This window comes from Leptonotus elevatus, chromosome 2 (assembly GCF_054856555.1).
Source record: "Leptonotus elevatus isolate MCC_2025b chromosome 2, RoL_Lele_1.0, whole genome shotgun sequence".
Classification (NCBI taxonomy): Eukaryota; Metazoa; Chordata; class Actinopteri; order Syngnathiformes; family Syngnathidae; genus Leptonotus; species Leptonotus elevatus.
Genome location: NC_141240.1, coordinates 42400012 through 42417971, shown reverse-complemented (window position 1 = coordinate 42417971; position 17960 = coordinate 42400012). Strand labels below are relative to the sequence as shown.

The window sequence follows — 17960 nt, the reverse complement described above, 5'->3', positions numbered from 1 at the left end:
TGAAATTGTCCATTTTTGCCGTTTTTAAAATCATGATAAGATGATGACGGTATCTCGTCCATTTTAAATTTGCGACATCACAACATTGCCCTCATTCTTACATCCCCCATTCATCAATAAACCCGCTCATTTTGGATCTAACTGGCCCAAAAGAATCGCCGATGTCACGCTTGCGGAAGTGCGCGCGCTTGACTGCGTCACGCTGTCCGAGAAAGGCGGCTTGATGCGGAAAAGGGAACGTTTGCTCGAAGGCACGGCGGACACCAGCCGAGGCCGGCGCTCGCTGGCAGCCTCGCACATATGGCCGCCGTCTTCTTGATTACACTTCAGCTGGCTGGAAGATTACCAGATCGGTCGGTGTGTGCGTGTGTGTGAGCGAGCGCGCGTGTCCTCCCACATATGCCGCGTGCGTGTGCGTGCGCGTGCGTGCGTGCGCGCGCGCGCGTGAGACACTTAGATTACAAGGCACCACCCAAGTGTGTGTTTCACGCTTAGCGGACCCGAAGAAGCGGGCAAGCTTGTGCCAGGTTATTAGACGAGCGACGGCTCACACCATCAAGCATGTGTTTGCTAAGCGCTTACATTTCGTCAGTGGATTACCAGCATATTGTGTGTGCGTGTGTGTGTGCGTGCGCGTGCACGTGCGCGTGGACAACCAAGATTACTCCAAGTGGAGTAGATTGAGCCGCCGGGTCAGAGTGACCATGAGACGAGATCAGATCGCTTCTGCTTCCGTAATCTCCCTCACTTGCCCCTTCGTGTGTGTTTTGTGTGTGTGTGTGTGTTTGTTACGCGTGCATATGCGCGCGTGCGTGCGCGCGTGCGTGCGTGCGCTCTCATCTGGCGAGGATTTTCTTGGAAGGAAGTGAGTCCATATGCTACAAGGAGGCTTCCTGTGACCTCACAGTGGGACGTTGTTGGAGTCGAGCAGCAGTGAGTGCGTGCACAGGACAGGACAGGAAGGAAGGATCGAGAGACACCGACAACCACGAGGGGCCAGCAGAAGCGTCTTTCAGGAGACGTCCCAATTTTTGAAATGTCTCCAATGTAGCCGTCGCCATTGCAAGCCATTTAGTTCCCGTAGCAGCATCTTGTCTCGCGTTCCAAACTCGGAGTTAGGAAAGAAGGCGGACGTCGTCATTTCAGCCAGCAAAGTGTGGTGCGAGGACCACACAACTGCTCCCTCTAGTGGAATGTGAAAGGATCACCTCATTGGATATTCAAGACGACATCGCTTTAAAGTGGCTTCAACTTTTTTTCCTTTTAAATCCAAAACAATAGTAACAAATTTTACTTTTAACGTTAATCCAAACTTTTTGATCTGTACTTTTCCAAACACGAGTAACACATTTTTAATTGAATCATTATATTATATGAGTTTCTTTGCCTTCATTTTGGAGCCTCGTTGATGTTAAAACGACACGTGACATTACGGCGGCTTTATTTCCGCGTTTCATACACAAGCAAAAGACACGCCCCCGAAAAGCGTTTACAAACACGACAGCTGACGACATTCGGAAGCGAAGCAGAGAAAATAAAAGCCGCTGAGCAAAATGTCTAAAAGAACGTTCATTGACAACATTAAAGCGCATTAACAGAAGACTTTAAAAGTCTTCTGTGGCCGTTAAATGATTGTACTGCGAAAATGATATAAAAACATGGACAAGATCTTAACCAAAGGTTTTTGACCCAGATTGAAAATTGAATTTCACTTCCACTGGCAGTGTGCATGCAGCATAACCGCTAAATGCCGCTTCAGCGTGTTTTCTTTTCATTCTGCAGATCTCAGGGCTTGTATTCAATCAGCAATTCTTTAGGGCCCGAACCACGAACACTTTACAGGGAATAAAACCGCTGGCACTTTTTTGACGAAGCCCATTTCTGCATTTGAGCGTTGGTCTTTTTGGTGGCACTTGGAGAGAAAAGTCTTTTTTTCTCAGCGAGCATTTGCCGGCAAAACAAACGAACCGGTGATTTCGACTCGTCCTTGTTCAAATGGCACGCAAGCGTTTCTTTTGACGACTGCGAGAATGCTTGCGCTTGATGCTAACCGCAACAAAGTATGTGTGAGGTCGTGCTGAAAAACTTCTGCTGGGACTTTCTGCCGCGGCGACTTAAGTCGGGCCCGGCCGCAGGATCACAAGCCACGCGGCTGACGGTCACGCCCGCAAAGTCCATCGGGGGCAGCGCCGGGTGCGTACGTGTTTGCCATTTTGTGATGCAGAGAAATCTTTAGGTCAAATATTAGCACAGCAGCCACCGCGGCTCGGCCAGATAAGCCGAGTCCCCGCAACCTTTCACGCAGCTTGTTTTTCGTTGAGGATTTTGCAAGTGTGCCGACGTGCGAGAGGCGGAGTTGACAAGAATGAAGCAAAAAGTGAGAAAAGCGCAAAGTTGGAGCGATGGCAAAGATGGAACGGTGCCGGCTGGGCTCAATTGAACAAACTCTTGGCAGCGTGTGTTGCTAATCTGCCCACTGCGCGAATGATTAGCATACATGCTAATGACTTCTATGCTATTAATTCCTACTGAGCGGCTGAGATAACGAATGTTTTTTTTTTTTGCTGTACTTTTCCCGCCTGTTTGTCAGACAAGATTTCATGAACTGGACTCAGCAGCACATCATGTGATCGATCTCAACGTTTTCTTCCTTTTTTCCCTCCTTGGCCGCATGTTTGTGAAATGTACGCCTCTTCATTCCTGTGAGCCATTTTTTTTTATCCTTAAGGACTTCTTGACTTGACATTTTTGTAAATATGGTCCCATTTTCTTAAAACTTGAACTTGGCTCCAAAACCGCCACGCAATGCCGGAGACGAGTGTCATTTTCTCATACGTTGGCACTCGATCCTTGTGCTTCGATGACCTTTGGTGCGATTCCATTTAAGGGTCATTTCCAAGTACAAGAGCAATTTTTAATGTTTCCATTTATTAGAGCTGTGCACGAACGTGTGCTCATTCGGATATTCGTGGATGAGCAAATGAATAGAGCTGTCAAACCATTACATTTTTTACTCAGATTCATTGTAACATTTTGATTAGTCACGATTAATCGTTGATTGAAAATGCGTTTTTTATCAAAAAAAATTCCCGCCAAATTTGACCGGCACCTGTTATGTGTTTTTTCGACATTGAATGTTATGAAAACATCTTCAAAAAATGACATCCACTGCACGCGCTCATCCTCTTTTTCTAATCGATTAATGACTTCCATATTTTCAAATGAGAAAAAAATGATCCCAACAGTTTGACGCAAACAGATTTTCTGAATGTCAAACGCAAACATTTATTAAATGCACGTCGTTATGTTTATTGCTCAAGCACAACCTGTGCTGCTTTTAACGTAACCGTCCGCTGTCACGCTAAAGGAACATCTATGATCAAAATTAATATCTGCGTTAATTTATAATGAATGCGATCATTTTTTGGTGATTAATTACTTCACACTTTAACTTCGACAGCACGACAAATGAATTGCTTTTGACAATTGATGAATCGTTTAGGAAACATTTTGAATTTATGATTGTCCGATACTTATCAATTTCCGCTTCTCAACGGTAAATATGATCCAATTTCTGCAGTCCGCCACGAGAGCAGACGGATTATCTTTGTGTGGAATCGAAATTTGCTTTTACTTTTGAAAACAATGATCGGCATTTTTAACCATTTTCTGACATGTTCCATGTTCGGTAACTGAATGATCATTTCTGTCCATTTGAAATCATGTTGTTGTTGCTTTTATTAAAGGGATGCAAATGATCTATTCAGCCGCATTGATACGATCCCGTCCAATTAGGCGCGCCTTGCAACAATGAGATGTAACGATCGCATCAAATAAGACGCCATGTCCTTTAAGTTGTCCATGTTTTTTTTTTTTTTAAGTTGTCCATGTTTTATGTGATCTCAGGTAGCGTGTGTTTGTTTTCAGCACGGCTGACCTTTGACGCCACTTCGTCCCCCTTGCATCTTTTATTCAGCCGCTGCACCAGCCGAGGGGTCCTTGAGACGGACCGTGCCTTCAGGCAAGCCCGAGGCCCGGACGCGCAACAAGGCCTCGGGTGCGAAATAGCGCACGCCAGCTCTCCCTTGCGCTCATGTCACCTTTTTGTTTTTATTCCTACCACTTATTACTCATTTATTGTTATTCACTTGTTTGCTCGCTTGAGAAGCGGCAAGCCAGACTTGAATGGTCAAGTTGCGGACGCGTGCACCTGGTGCGAGTGGGACGGCGGTTTGACATCAGCTTTCGGAGGTTAAAGCCAGGCCACATGAAACATACAGAAAGAGGCTGTTGTTGTTTCGGGTGCGCGCGTGCGCGTGCGCGTGCGCGTGTCTGCTCCACGTGAGACTTTCCAGACGTCCAGCGTGGTGTTGAGAAATACTTCCAGGTCACCAAAAGGACGGCAAGGGGACGACAGGAAGTATAAAGCTGACAACGGCGTCCATCTGTTCTGCTGACACACACGCACGCACGCACACGCGCGTGCACACCGGTGCCGCCCAGGGACGGCGAGGAGCCTCCTGGTCCGTCACACGCGTCCTGTTTTCAGTGCATGGCACAGAAACAGAAGAAGAGAGGGGGGGCGGCGGGGGGGGGGGGGGCTGGGCCGGGTGGCGAGCGCCGCCGAGAGACGAGCAGGTGAAGAAAGAGGCGAGTCAAGCCAGGAAACCAACGCAAAGTAGAAAGTGTGACATTGGCGGGACAAATATGCGCATTGACGACAGACGTATCGCGTTTTTCTTGTTGCGGACGTTGTGTGCGACGCGCGCGTGCGTGTGCGTTCCCGTCGTCTTGAGGATAGGCTCGCCGACGCGGCAGCCATTGTGTTGAGGCAAGCATATGGTTTGTGACACGTCTCTTTCTAGTGCCATACTGTTTGTCTATACGGCGTCATGGCAGCCAAGACAGCCTCCTTTCTACTGCCGCTGAAGGACCGATTGAAGGAAAACATGGACCGGCATTAGTGGAAGTTTATTCCCCGGCTCCTGCTTTTGGACTCCATGGACCAAGATGCTTTTAAAAAGTGGATGGGCTTTAAAGGGAATAAAGTTCTCCAACTTACTTTTTCTTCATTTCTATTTATACTTGCTGGAACAATGCGGTTCTCGGCAGGAACAGAGATCAGGGGAATTGTACCTTCCAAGTGACAGTTGCCTTTCTTATTGTTTCAAGTCCGATTGGACGGAAACGTTGTGGGAGACCCGGCGGGATTCGTTTGCTCCAATTTGGAGATGCTCTGTCTGCTCTCTCTTTCTTTCCTTCTTTTCTTTCTGCTCCATAAGAGGGGAGGGGCTTATTCTATGCTAATCAGCCCTTAATCAATGCACGTATCGTTCCGAAGTTGGACTGGGCCAGTTGGTCGACGACGACCTTCTTCACGATCGCAATCATTTTTATTGGCCAAGAAAAAACACAATTCCTCTCAATTAACAAGTGACTACGACGAAGAAAGGCGCGGCACGAAAGTCACCGCGTAGCGTAACGCGGTGCTGCGGGATCGACAAATGTGCAAACGATGACGCAAAGACAAAGTGACAAGCCGAGATCTCAATTCAGATTCAATAACATAAACAAAACCAAAATCCATATCATATTCCAGGTACTAACAAACTGCGAGTCCGAAAGAAGTTCAATCTTGACGCCTCGCATCACGTTCTCAATATAATAAAATTGCATACCATAATAAACGGACGTAATGCTACACCTCACATATCAACTTATATAACATATTATACACATTTGCGCGCACCCCCCACACGTATTCACAATGGACGCACTCCGCCTGCATATTCCATAAGCGACATATTTGGATACTTTCGTTGAACACGATTGATGTTTGGAAACGATTTGAAGGTTCCACGACAAAAACCTTTCTCAGTATTTAGCACTTTGAAGTAACTTTTTTTTTTTATTGACCCTCATCATTTCCATCCCGATTCAGAAATCAATTCTGGATGTTTTGCGGTTATTTGTTGTGTTTCGACTTGTACATGATTTGCGCTGTTTGAAATCATCTAATATCTGTCCACATTTTAGTCATTTGATTTTAGGCAAAGCAAATGTGTGCGTTCAATATACGCTACATTGTGGCTCTTTTTTATTTGTAGACAAATCAACGACTGTTGACGCGCTTCAATTTTAGGCTCGGACTCCTGAAGGCGCTTCATTGTTAAATGTTTACAACTGCAAAAAGCAAGATGGCGATGCGGTTGAGCAAATGTTGTGCTGTGAATGCAGAAAGCCGGTTGGACGAGCACTTCAAGATTTTCCCAATTTCATTCCCACAAACAACGTTGACATTTGGGGAACCGCAATGGCCGCTGTCCTTCAGGCAAATGCGCATTCTTCTTCTTTTCTTGTCACAAGGTCTTTGCAGCGTATCTGCAGTGGAAACGGAAATTCAATCTGACGACCGTTTGCCTTTGCAATGCCTCGACCTCCAACTTTGCGTTTCGAGATGCTGTCGCTATTTGCGAGCACGCGTTCATATTCGGGTTCTCCCCAGTTTCTTTTCACATATTGGTATTTCGTAACAACACCTTTTCCATGGTCTCGCAACCCGTGGGAGGGGCTAAAGGTGGTCGGGTGGTGGGTGGGCGGCGGCCGGAGGCGGCGGCCTCGGCGGTCTGACCTCGGCGGTCCGACCTCGGCGGTCTGACCTCCAGCTGTAGCGACGCGGCTCGACCTGGCGTGCGCCTTTGACAAGTTCCTTGATCGGCCTCTCCTGCAAAACCTGCAAATGGCCTTGATGGCAACATCACACATATTCAACATGTTTACATTCAGAAAGTCTCCAAATCTAAAAGGCTTATCAACGTGAACACATTCAGGAAAAAAAAAAGCCGCTCAGGTCTGTGCACTGATGTGCTCGAAAGATGTGACAAAAGGCAAATCAAGCGCACGTCCCGGAGGATGCGAGGACCGAGTCAATGAGCGGATCCTCCGCTAAGAAGAAAAGAGAGCGGCAGGATGCTGGACCGAGACAGAACATTGTTTGATTGCCGTTCTTCTTAAAAAGGCGACTCTTCATGCTACAAAAAAAAAAAAAAGATCACGGCACAATGGAAGTCCAGAAGTCCACCGGGAATGGGACAAGAAGAGTTTGTAAAGATAATGACCCGAAGGATGGAAGGAAGGAGAGGAAAGCTTCTCTCAGGACGGGACGGACGATTATTTACCGATGGCCACCAGGGAGGACTTGACAGAGGATCAAGTGAAGACGACGAAGTGAATCCACTTCAACGGCTGATTGCATGACCGACTTTCTGCACTCGACTGCGAGGAGATGCGAGTTGAGTCAACATCATCGACGTCGTCGATGTTTTATTTGCTTTTCAACTTATGCTCCCGCCGCCAAACACAAGGTCGTTCGCTCATTTTTCCCGTCGTCCTTGGTTGCGCTGGCCAATCCTCCGTTTCCGTCAGCCAATCAAATCCAGACCATTTCGATTCATTGACACGCTAGCGTGTAATTCAAAACGTTCCGAGCCAATGCAATGGTTGGCAATAAACTAATATTGCGTTGTATCGAAGCGTCAATTGTCTTATGTGGAGTTTTATAAGATGCGACCGTCTGTGAAATCACGATTGTGTCCGATTGTAACCCTGAAGTGGAAGCAATTCGAAGGAAGGAAGAAGAAGAGTTTGGCTCGTTGTTGGCGACGTTAATTGTTCGTTTTCACAATGAGGAGGTTATTAACCTTAAGCCGTCAAATGAGGGATGCTTATTTATTTATAGACGGCCATCAATATATTCTATAGACAGAATTAGAATATAGAATTTGCAAGCAGCTGATTTCGCTGATTTTCGTTAGCTAGCGCTTGCAGAATCCAGTATTTCACCTGAACCGGTTTGTATGACGGTTCATTTTTGTCCGGCGGTTCATTTTGTTCGGTTCGAACGCGTAGTGTGACTAACAAACACAAATATGATGTGCTCCAATTGAGTCTTTACTTTTGTGACAAAGCAACCTAAGCACGGGTCTCTACTCTTTGATATCATCGTGTCGTTTTGCTTGCTAATTTAGTTCTTTTGTAAACAAGGTCTCGCAAAAAGGGGAAAGCTAGCGTGTTTTTGTCTTGTGAGCATTTTGTTTATTTTTTGATGAACTATATATTTGCCTTTTGATATAATGTAGTTGTCCTCATTTTTGCCATATTTTATTTGTATTTTTTTTTTACTTTTTTACACGCGCTAATGCAAGATGGTCTTCCTGCAATTTTTGTATCCTCTTGACAAAGAATCACATCCCGCAGAGTGGAGGAGATGAAAAGAGGCGCTGAGTGATGGATGAGAGATTGTTTTGTCACTCCTGCTGTGAGTCAAACTTTCATTTCTCATCTGAGAGTTCCGCGCCTGTCGCCGATTAAACACACAGAGTCTCCTTCGAGCATACGGTGGATCGGCAAGATCCGCTTTCGGGAGGTCCGCGCGTGCCACGGCGTTGTCCGACACTGGCCGCCTCCCTCTGATCTCACCTCTCTTCCCATCAGTCGTACCTTCTCATGCTTTCAACGCCGCATCGATCCATCACGCCTTCCTCTCCTTTCTTACTCGTCCGTCCTTCCATCAATCACCTTGTGAAGTTGTCATGCTCGCTCGGACAAGGGCATGGCCCCCCCCCCCCCCCCGCCTTGCCGATACATCATCGGCGATGCTGCGGCCTTGAAGGGCCCCGCCAGCAGTTCCGTGATGGAACACGCCGACACCGGACAACAACTGACGCTCTGATTTTTTTAGAACACAGTCACACCTTGACTTACCAAATGGATTTGTTCGGTGACAAACTTCATTTTACTCGTATGTAATGTGTTTATATAAAGAAATGCAGATGTCTGACGTCTCCTGCTCAAATTTGACTTTCTTTGTCCGTGTTAGCTTGCTTGACACGTGGATGATCATTTCTTCTTTTTATTTTTTATTATAATGATCAATATTGACTGATATGAAATTCTTATATTGTGAATCCTTTTTCCGCCGTGTCGTCCAGCACATCATTGTTTAAAAAGGCGTTTATTGAACCTTACGCCTCTGTTGACCACTTTATTTGACTTTTCCATACTTATGTTGACCTATTATGAAAGGTTACATATATTAACTCTTTGACTGCCAGACGTTTTCAGACAAGGGATGCCGTCAGTGCCAGCCGATTTAAGCATTTTGACTGATCTTTCAAGGTCCACAGAAAATGGTCTGTTTGGACTATGGAAACACTCATACTACCAAATGAAAGATTGAACTTTCATCTTTCATTAGAAAAAAAAAGTTTGTTTCTACCTTATTCCGTTCTTTAGTAATCAACAATAGAAAATGGTTAGTTTCAGCCAAATGCGCTTGTTTTGGACCAAAATACGGAGAAATCAAGCTTTTAGTGAAACGATATTATTTCATGCATTCTAGTGAATTTTACACTTCTTTTTGTCCATGAATGATGCCACAAACACCTAAATAGTGCTTTACTTCTATAAAACACTAGCAACAAGAATGAATAAGTGTTTTTTGATAGCAAAATACGTTTATTTACATTCAACAGTGTAACAATTTGACAACAATTTGGCAAACTATTTACAAATGTGTGCAACTGTGGTGCTATTTACAATTATGTGGATGTTTCAACGACAGTTTTTCTTTTTGTGAAACACTCCCCTGCGTGCAAGGAGACGCAAGAGGATTTGCACAACAGATTAGTTTCACTGCGATTGCCCCTTCGCACGCAGAAGCTACACTTTCTTGCAGGCCGTTTTTTCCGGGGAATAGCAAGTATATACTGCAGTGTGTGTTGCCATCAAGTCTAATATCAGGATCATGCTACGGTTACGTTACGGTGGCGTTACGTCTGGCTTCCTCATGTCCTTCAGTTGCTATAACGGGTTGTAAGAGATGTTCTGATCCATCTTATCCACTCCATTCATGGTGGCATCGTAGTCCAGAACCAGTGTCTTCTCCGTGATCAGACTGTACCCGCTCCTCCGATGAATATGCATTGGACTCGGGGACTTCATTGTCTGACAAAATGTCCGCTTGTGCAGCTACGGCGTTAGCAGCGCTAGCCGGTAGGCTTTATGACGTGAGAATAAAGGCCGCGTCCAACTGTGGCGTCAACCTCGGGATTCACCATCATCATCATCATCATCAATGTGCATTGCTCGATGCTTTTCGACAACTCTCCATCGCCCAATCGAATACCCGGTCGGTTGTGCTGCGCGTTTTCCGGCGTTTTGAGGCATACTACGTGATCATAACGGTCGCGTCAAGGCTTCCAACTTTGGCGTCAAGCTCGGAGTCATCATCATCGTCGACATCAATGCGCTTTTTAGTATTGATCGATGCTTTCCGTCTTTGAAAAAAATGCTCAAGCGTGAGCTGCTTGGAACCGGTTGCTTGATCAGCCATTGTTGCATCATCAGCCATGTCTCCTCAACACTCTAGCTCCGCCTCACGTCTTCTACTGACGCCCACGGTGGGCGGCCCATTCAACCTTGTGCAAAGAGAGTCATCGCTGCCATCTAGGGGCCAAAACGAGTCATTTTACTAACTAGATCTGCTTGATACTTTCAGCACAGCTTTTCAGAGCTTTTCAGAACGTCTTTTAACGTCCTCGGCGCCCCTCCGTAGGTTTTTACTAAACGTTTTATAACGTTTATGGCGGTCAAAGAGTTAATGTTCAAATTCAACCTTTTTTTTCCAGTCTGTATTTTCAATAGTGAAACAAATCGATGGCGGTCGAGTTAACCAGAAGGTCGGCTGTTCGGCCCCCAAGTCGCGCGTCGTCGTGTCCTTGGGCAAGGCACTCGACACACCAACGCGTTGCTACTCGCGCCGTGCCAATGTTTGGTGGTGGCGGGAGGGGCCGTAGGGGCGCACTGGCAGCCACGCTTCCTTCCGTCAGCCTGCCCCCGGACGGCTCTGCTCAAGTCGTCGTGCGAATGTGTGAGCGCATCAATAATGCATCCAATGGGAAGCGCTATATACATCGGATACATTATTATTATTATCATGATTGACTTCAATCGTGACATATTTTCAGCCATCTCGCCGAATCTCTCTTGATGAGCCGTTTTGGCTTCATTTAGTTTTTCTTAGCCTCAGATTGGGCAAGGTTACGTCACCACACTCACATTTACTGTAATAAACGTGCGTGCTGCAACACAATCAGTGTTGAGTGATGTTGACCTTTAAGGGGCGTGGCCTATTGAGAGACTTCAAGACCACGCGAGAGTTTGAATGTGAGTCCGGCAGCACAAAGCTGATTCAGATGATCAGTTTGCGACGTCGTCTTTATTTAAGGGGGTGTGGCCACGTGGTCCGTTATTGCCTCAGAAGCACAAATAAATGAATATATTGAAATCCAAATATAGAATTCATAGAACATAAGGCCTTTATTGTCATTATTTGGTGCCGATGCAATGAAATGGTGGCGCTCGTACCTCCTGAGAGAGAAATAATCAGTAAGAAAAGACAATTAATTACATTACATGTCCAAATAAATGAAGTTGCCATCGGCTTCATTTGATCCGCCGCACAAAGTTGGATTTGGTTTTCCTCAGCGTGGTCGTCCGCGCTCGCGACGGGTGGCGCGTTGAGTCGTCGATTTGCTGAATTTGCTTGAACTCGTCGGAAACAGCAATTACCAAATGGGTCCAATCATAAATATCAAGTCTTTCGCAGATTCCGATTGAAATTGCAAAGAGACGGACGGGGCAAGGAAGTTGCGTAATTAACGAGCTCTTCCTTCTCAAGAGCTCTCCTTTCCCTCTCATCCCTCCTTCACGCCCCCTCTCACCCCGCCGGCCCGCTGCCCTTCCTTCCCATCAAGCCGTTCCCTCGCTCCCTCCCTCCCTCACCTCACCCTCTTATTTCCCTCATCTCCTCCATCACCTTTGTGGCCCTTGTACTTGGCGAAGGATGCTCTTCATACACACTTCCTGGCGAAGGATGTGCAAAGTGTGACTGTTTGTTTGCAGGCTGGCGTGCAAACACATCGGAGCGCACACAAATACACTAAATGTCGTAATGGAGGATGATTAAGGCCGGGAGGGGGAGGCGGCTAAGACATGACCTCGTGATTCAAAGAAGCACTCGGGTATGAACCGCTCCAACCTTTTCACAAGAGCTTGATTGCTTCCCGGAAGAGCTCCAGGTCGGCGTGTGTGTGCGTGTGCGATGAAGAAAGCGATGAAGACAAGCGCTTGAGAGAGGAGTCATCCAAGCCGGCCCCCTCCCGTCTTCCTTCCTCTCAGCGCTGCACTGTACTTAGCAGACATCCTTGATGGACGCCATCAGCCAATTCAGCCGGTGCAGCCGTTTACCTGAAGAGACCACTTGAAGAAAAATACAGGAATTGATTAGAAATTGAATTCAGTGTGTCGCGTGCGTGCGTGCGTGTCTTGAGCACTGGTTAAAAGGACAAGGATGTGGTGTGTGTTTGTGTTGGCCGCGCGCGTCCTCGCAGTCATGTTATCTGAAGAGCGCGACACTGAAAGGCAAATAAATTGGAATCTTTCCGTCATTCAAATGTAACGCGGTCCTTGCTTTGCGAGCAATGAACAGAAATCTCTGAAAGTTTGAAGGAGGCCATTTGAAAGTTGCACATAGCTGACGACGTACCCAACGATCTGACCTTTGACCTCCCGCGGCTTTAGCATTGTGCGGAATATCAGTCCGATTGTGTGAGGTTCTGGCTTTGGCATTGAATACGTTCTGCTAAAAGCAGCAAAAACAAGACCATTTGAAAGTCACACGGCACTCGACGTAAACCCTCAAATCGATTTCATTCATGGTCGGCGAGGCGGTAGGAGGCCATCCTGCAAGATGCGGAGACCGGAAAGATGTGATCTGGATCTGGATCTGGATCTGGATTGTCATGCACTTGCACAAACTAGCTGGAAACCTAATTGACAGGCACAAGCCGTCCAAGAAAGTAGGAAAACAGAAGGAGACAGGACGGGAAGGACCTGTCGGCGCTCACTGTTCAAGCCAAGCTCCTTAATTCATTCACTGGCAGCCATTTTGACTGAAGCAACCCCCTTCGCTCCCGGCCGTTTGACTGGATTTGGACTGATTTCGCAGGGCCCACAGAATATTGTGTTCTATTGCTATAAAAACATAGAACCTACCCAAAGAAAGATTAGAAGAAAAAGTATATTTCTGTTTCCGTTTTGCATCAATTAGCATTAGAATATAGCTAAGTTATATCATTTTTCACAAATCTGTTTAAAACACTGGGGGGAAAAACTTAGTTTTAACATGGACCCGATTGAACTCTTTTGCTCTGCTGCCACCTACTGGCCGTTTTTTAAATAAAGGTTAAAATGCCACTGATTGTCACACCCACCAAAGTGGGGCAAAATTGGTTCTTCGGATTTGAGCCATCGCCTGAGGGAGCGGTGAGCAGCAGCAGCAGAGATTGTGCTCGAGAATGGTTTGGTGATCTAACAACCCAATTTCAACCCTTAATGCTGAGTGTCAAGCAAGGAGTCAAATGGGTCTCGTCTTTGGTATGACCCGGCCAGGGATTGAACCCACAACCTCCCAGTCTCAGGGCGGGCGGACACTCCACTGAGCTGGTAGATAACTGCCATTGCTTTAAGCGATCTCTTCAGTTCAGAGGCTGCATCAAAGCCTGTATGCTCTAGCATATAAAAAACGTATAAACACGTTTTTGGGACCATGGCATTATTTAAAATAGAAAATGTTTATACATTTTGGGGAGCAAATGAGTTAAAGGGGAGCATAGTGTGAGGGCAGAAAAAAAAACAGTCTTATTAAAAAAGCTACTACGGATCTCAAGACTTGTACATGTAGGAAACGTGAAGGACGGATTTTGAGGGGGGATGTGATGCAACCGGGCTGAATTAACAGCTCAGTCCAAGCGAGCGCTCCACAACACTGGGGAGGAATACGGGATCCAACGAAAGCCGTGATAACAGGGTGGCGTGCACGAGGGTTATTGGGAATGTGGATGCTTGTCCTTGTCCCCAACTGGTACCCCAAACATATCGTCTCGTTGCTGTGGAGACGGCCTTGGCCATCTCAAATTTTGTTCATAACCAACAATATTCAACTTCAATGTTCCAATCTTGTTTTATTGTAAAACAATGCATGTGAAAGAATACAAACGAGTTGTTTGAACTGCACATGATGCAAATGAGATTGTTTTTCATTTTATGGGATCGCCCGTCGAGCCCATCGACCGATCCCCCAAAATGAGGGAAAATAGGGGCCCGTCCCAAACCCGGCCAATCGTGCGCTGCGCCCAAAGGCGGAAGACAACGGAAGGCGCGTCGGCAAGGGAGAAAGGTGAGGGAGAAGACAAGGAGACAAGTAAAGGTGGCAGTAAACAAGGTTGGACGGCAGGAGACAAGTTGAGGTGGCAGGAGGAAGGCAAGAGCAGCAGAGGAGAGATGAGAGGAGCGATATCATGATGGACGCCTGAAGGACGCGTGTACTTCGATAACAGATAGCATCGCAGAAGATGCTATCGAGGCTCCTATCTTGCGCCAACACACGCCGTTAATAGACAGCAAATAGAGTCGGGTGTGTGTGTTGGTGTGGCAAGTTTGTGCCTCTCCAAAATGGCGCCGATCTGGATCCTCCGCATTTTCGCCATTTTTCTGCATCTGTCTTTTCCTACACAGCTCGCTCGCAAGCCATAACAAGGCTATTACCGTCCAAATCATGCTCAGGCGTGGGAGGGGCTTATCTCATTGACTCGAATCATTTCTCCAAGTTGGCAAACGGCATCAAGTGCCATTAAGTTGTTCGCGCGACTCTGTGGCGCTCAAAGTGCTGCTGCTTGTGGCTAACAAAAGGAAATTGTTGCTGGCGAGCTGTGCTGGGGGGTCTCGTCTGACCTTTTTTCATGTTGAAACATGCGCACACGCACGCAACCTGTCAAAGCCAGAAGCCAATCATGCCGACAGATGGATCATCAGCGGCCTAATTGTGTGATTGGCTGAAATCTGCAGCAGAGGATGCCGGATCACGCAATGTGTGTGCGTGCGCGCGCCTCAAATTGGGCTCGGACATGATCGGGATATTTGTTTGAATATGCAACAAGTGCGTAACATTAGCAATTTCTTTCATCTTTTAAAAAATGTTATCTTGCCACGCACACAATCATGTCAATGATCATAACTATGCTGGATGTGCGTGCGTGTATATGGGCGCACGCACGCACGCGCGCACGCGCGCACGCACGCGCCCTGCTGATTTTGTCCTTGCAGCAATGTGGCCAAAACACATTAGAGCACATCTGTCCACTCCATCGCCACTCCTAATCCTCCTCATCGCCATTCTGAAGAGCTCTCGGTCCGTCCATTCAGTCGCCCCAAACGCTACCTTGAGAGAATCAATTTGCTGAAATTCTCCCCATATTTAAAGCTCTGCACATCTCTTACGACTGATGAAAGGTCAAATAAAGGTCGGGGGCTTCTCCAACTTGTCAAGTCGACGGATTTTAACGGACCGCCCAATGTTGGTGAATGGCTCCGTTTTTGGGCGCACGACACATGACGTCAGCGGCCGCATTGTTGCACAGGGAAGTCAATGTTCGCCTCGAATTTCCGGACAGTTGTCTTTTTGAACGGTCCCGGTTCACATCACAGTCCAACATCTGCATACGCAACTTACGTAACAGTTCGAATAATGCTTTTATATTTCATCTTAAGTCAAGTGCGCTTTTCCCCCGCAGGATTGAACCAAAATGAAATGAATTTTCCCAAAGGACAACATTTAAATGTTCGCATTGACCGGAGCAGCAACGTTCTCCCGCGCCGCTTCCTCAACAGGGAGCCGCTGCGGTGTTGCACTTTTTTTTTTTTTAAATAAAGATATGTTCAAATTCGCTATGTGATTGCATTGAGATTTTCAGTTGAGAGGGCTTTAAAACAAAAAACGCTCTGCGCTTCCCCGTTGCCACGGAAACGCGACGACTCGGGGCTCCGTGGATGTGGACTTTTTAGTGTCGCGGTGAAAGTGCTTCAGTACTTCCTCAAATCAGCTGTCCTGGAACCGAAAACTGTTTCCTCTCTCAGTGCATGTCAACTCGCTGTTCCGAGTCTCGCCGTTTGTTGAACACGCGTTGCGAAATGGACCCCAGGTGGACACGCTCACCGTTATGCAACCTTTTTTGGTTCGGTGATGGCAGCTATCGGAAGCGTTGCTATTTAGCTCGTTCTGTTCCCGCGTTGCCACGAAATACGCTGCTAGAAAACTCCGCTCGTGTTTGGCCAACAACGGTTATTAACATAGTAGCACGACATTTCCCATCATTCTTAGTAGTTGTCGTTGCGGTTTGATGAAAACATGTCTGCCCGCGAGGAGATGTGGACGAGAAGACGAATGTGAACGTGAAAGGAAATAAGAAGGAATTGAACAGTTCAATTCTGTTTCATGCCGGGACGGGTTCTGCGTAATATTGGTACAAAAATTCCGTGGGCTCAGATCGGGACTGTCCTGGTCAAACGAGACATCTGGTCACCGATGGTCCGAAAATGACGGTAGCTGACTTTCCCTTATTATTACTTTGCTATTATTTGTGTGCACGTGTATGTGTTACTTCCACATTCAGTCGTGACTTTTTTCCATTTCAAATATTTCACTGTGCCGTCACATCCGGTTCAGCGTGTGTGTTTGTGTCTCCAGTGTGCGTGTGCGTGCGCGCGCGTGTGTCTGTGTGGCCTTCTGATGAAAGCGCGCTGACATATAATTACTGTGCATGTTTACCTGGAGTCCCATCTTGTTGAATGGTAGGCTGCTCCCCCTCCTTTGTGGCCGGGCATTATCACATGTTATTATTTGCGTCCCGCTCAGCTCCTCAGCCATCCACTCATTAAATCTGCCGCTTTGACAGAATTAATGACCACATAGAAAAGGCTCAGCGTCGGCGAGCGGCCGGCGGCGAGCGGCGAGCGGCGCGCGGCGCCATCTTTGCTTTCTTTCTGCATTTGCAAGGAAGCTCCAAGTTGATTTCAAGCCTTCAATAGTAAACCGTGAGCGTCCCTACAAGAGGATGAGATTAATAGGAACGCGCTGACCTTGATGTGGTCCTATCACACGATGCAACCGCGCTTTTATGCAAATTGTTGCAATCTCATCAGAAGTTGTCAATAGGAAAAAAAACTAATTAACTTTTTTTTTGTTCCCACTGCGCTCATTTTATTAAAAGAAGATGTCCAACTTTAAATAGTCGAATACACGTGTTTCTTTTTCTCTCTCTCACCCTCTTTAATTGCTCTTTAAAGAAAGTCTTGTTTGGATCGAGATTGCCTTTATTCAATGACAAGATGACTCGTGTCAAACAGTCACAAAAGCTCGCGTGAGTCACAATCGCAAAGGAAAAAATCTACAGGAGGAGCTGAGTCGACAATAAGTACGTTTTGGAAGGAGCTCCAACGCAGTACGTTCTTCAGAAATCTTTTCTAAACACTGGATAATAATTTGGGCCTCTTCAAAATGACATGAAGTGGAATCTGCTGTGGCGAGAAATGCAAGCAATTGGTTGGAAGAAAATGACACGGTGAGGATGATCATAACATGCTATCGACTTGTTTCCCGTCCATCCATTTATTTACTAACGCTTATCCAGGATCGGGTTGTGGGTGCAGCAGCTTTAGGAGGGAAGCCCGGACTTTCCTCTCCCCAGCCACTTCGCCGAGCTCCTTCGGGTGGCGTTCCCGGGCCAACCAGGAGACATTCTCTCCAGCGCGTCCTGGGTCGGCCCCGGGACCTCGCGCCGGTTGGATATGCCCGGACCGCCTCGCTACAGAGGCATCCGAACCAGATGCCTCAGCCACCTCAACGCGGGGAAGCGGCTTGACTCCCAGATGACCGAGGTTCATGTTTTCCCTTGACCAGATTCTCCACCGGCTGACACGACCTTTCACCCTAATCCTCACAGCACGTCCAACCGCTCGCGCTTGTTGAACGCGTTTCCAGTTTTCAACACTCGCGGATTTTG

At 46.9% G+C, this 17960-nt stretch overlaps 1 long non-coding RNA gene across 2 annotated transcripts in view; it reads left to right on the top strand.

The window, feature by feature from the left end:
- LOC147180102 (uncharacterized) overlaps nt 1-17960 on the top strand; it is a 128156-nt gene that overhangs the window by 88550 nt on the left and 21646 nt on the right. The window contains exon 5 of one of the 2 annotated variants that reach the window (XR_015094150.1): nt 11965-12193. The exons of the other annotated variant lie outside the window; for it this stretch is intronic. This is a non-coding gene — a long non-coding RNA (uncharacterized LOC147180102). Of the gene's footprint in view, nt 1-11964; nt 12194-17960 lie in introns of those variants that run through there. 2 annotated transcript variants of the gene reach the window in all.